The sequence below is a fragment of the Clytia hemisphaerica genome, unplaced genomic scaffold, assembly GCF_902728285.1.
Source record: "Clytia hemisphaerica strain Z4C2 unplaced genomic scaffold, Clytia hemisphaerica genome assembly, whole genome shotgun sequence".
NCBI lineage: Eukaryota > Metazoa > Cnidaria > Hydrozoa > Leptothecata > Clytiidae > Clytia > Clytia hemisphaerica.
Genome location: NW_027103942.1, coordinates 81,465 through 84,056, shown reverse-complemented (window position 1 = coordinate 84,056; position 2,592 = coordinate 81,465).

The window sequence follows — 2,592 nt, the reverse complement described above, 5'->3', positions numbered from 1 at the left end:
TGTTTTTTAACAGTAATATATATTTCTCAGGTCTATCGACCTCTATGAAATAATCATGCTTAACATTTTACAATTTTACAGTTATAGGCGCACGGCGGGCCATTTAACCAGTCGTCATCATTTTCAGTAACGGGTTTGTTACAGATCTTCTTGATTAGATAACAAAATCAGAGTCATTTTAGAGAAAAAGATTCAAAAACTAATATTCAAATTTCAATATTCAATAACATTTTTTCATTTGAAATATGTTAGCTTACCAGTTGAGCATGTTGAACCTGCTTCATAATATTTTTGCAGACATCCTTCATGTCCATGAAATATAATTTAACATCTGGATCCAACTTTGTGCAAAAAATCAGAAAAAACTAATGAGCCAATCCCGAGAAAAGCTGGCAACAGACGAACGAATGAACGGACATGGGTTGATTTAAAGGATCTCCACCGGGGTACCCTGAGGTAGGTCCAAAAATTAAAATTATCGTAACATTTTGCTCCTCAACTACAGCATTTTTTGGTAACCGCGCTATATTTGCTTTCAACATTGGTCTGCAAATTAATATAACCATGTGGTGCATTGTTAGCATTCCTTTGAATATCAGTTGTAAACCGCACAGAATTTAATTCATTGTTATGACGGCAAAAACCAAGAATCTGATAATAATGTGAATAAAATCATAGTCGTTCAATTCTTGTTCAGATGTCAGAAATGTTGAATCAAGATCAGACTTTTTCATGCATATTTTTCCAATACCCCTCTCGTCAATAAATTCTCTAGGATGAGGATATAAACCTATTTCTTCCATTGCAACATTTCTTACTCAATGAAGAACATTGTCATCTTCATCCAAACCAGGACATACAAAGAATAAGTCAACAAAATCAGCTGTTTCTTTTATTGAAATTGCCAGTTTCCCTTTTACAAAAGTACACGACTTGCCTTCATAAAGAAAAACAGTCATATCCGAGGCCAAATAACGCCAAGGTGTCACTATAACAACATCACCTGCAGAGTTGAATGTCGAAATAGTCTTTTGAAGGTTTTACAAGCATGTTCCAAAGTTTAAAAAATTTTAAAAAGTGCTGTTGATTTTTTTGTCTTCTTTTCATGATCAACAGCCTCACCTCTAAACATTGACGAGTACTCATATGCAAAAGCATGTTGACTAACATTAGCAATCTGGATTGTCCTTGTGTGTGGGTTTGATGGGTTTGAATCTCTTATTTTCTTGACAACGTTCTTCTCCAGGTTTAATACAACATAATTGAGAATGTGCTGGTCTAAATAAGAGCAAACCATCATAAGCTGTGTGTTTTTTCCTTCTTTAATCTTGATATCTTTATCCTGGAGGTTTGTATCGTATGCTTTCCTATCTTTGACTGTGTGCATTATGAAAATCTGTTGTTTTTTAAACCAAAATATGCTTACGCAGCAAAACAAAAATAAACGCTGACACGGCAAAAAATATAGATACGGGTAATTTGCAGAACGGATATGTTTTCGGCGGGAAAATGTGCGTGATACTTCCAAACTGAGATCGCAGTGTAGGTCACTAACTCGACAAACAACAAAATCTGGTGTCCTATTTCACTAACAAGATAAATAAAGCATACCACCTTTTAAATTTTCTTCAAACATTAAAAAATCAATATGTCCAAAAATTAATTATTAATGTTATACAAAAGCCTTTTGTGATCAAGGCTAGAATATTCTCATATTTATCTATATATTAAAAGTCTAATTCTCTATATCTCCGTTTTCGAAATTCTACTGTAATGTTAATTTTCGTAAAAGTAAATAAACAGCAAGAAGCTCAACAGCTATTTTGCTTTTTCTTTCTTTGGTTTCTTAATATTGATTGATTGCTCTGGTCTCTCTGCTCTGGTCACTGGTGCCATCGTTTTGTACATGGATAGGGAATGGTCTAATGGTCATGGTATCCTGTTTCTTAAATAGAGAACATTTTGTTATGGATTTGTACAGTTGTTCTTCAGAAATTATTATGGGGCTTATCGCAACCAGCCATCTTAACAAATTAAACAAAGACCAAAGACCAATGGAAACATTTACTTTACTTTAGCCCTTTTGAAAATTGAGAGTGGCATATTTTTGCTGCATGGTAATACATCCAAGTAATTTGGTCACAAAAAATATGTTCGTTTCAACGACCGACCGAACGACCGAATTAATCCTCAAAATTATCCGCCAAATTTAAATTTTCTGTTTTCTTGCCTAAATAAACCCTGAAATTCATAAAATTTGCTCAAAATAAGGCAAAATAGAACAGATTTACGATGTCATTCGCCAAAATTAGTTCCCGCCAAAATTTTCAACACATGAAACCTATTAGAGTTGCAAAGAGGTTCCCAACAGACTCAAAATTCACACACGCAAATTTGTTTGCAATATAGTATAATTCGGGGAAATATTTGTTTGTTTGCAATTTACGCAAACCTGATTTTTTGGAAATTGGGGAAATTTCCGGTATAATTCGGGGAAATATTTAAAAATTTGGGAAATTTACTCAAAAACAAACAGGATTCACACATTCACAAAATCGAAAAGTGGATTTTACAGTCACGCAATTTTTTTTT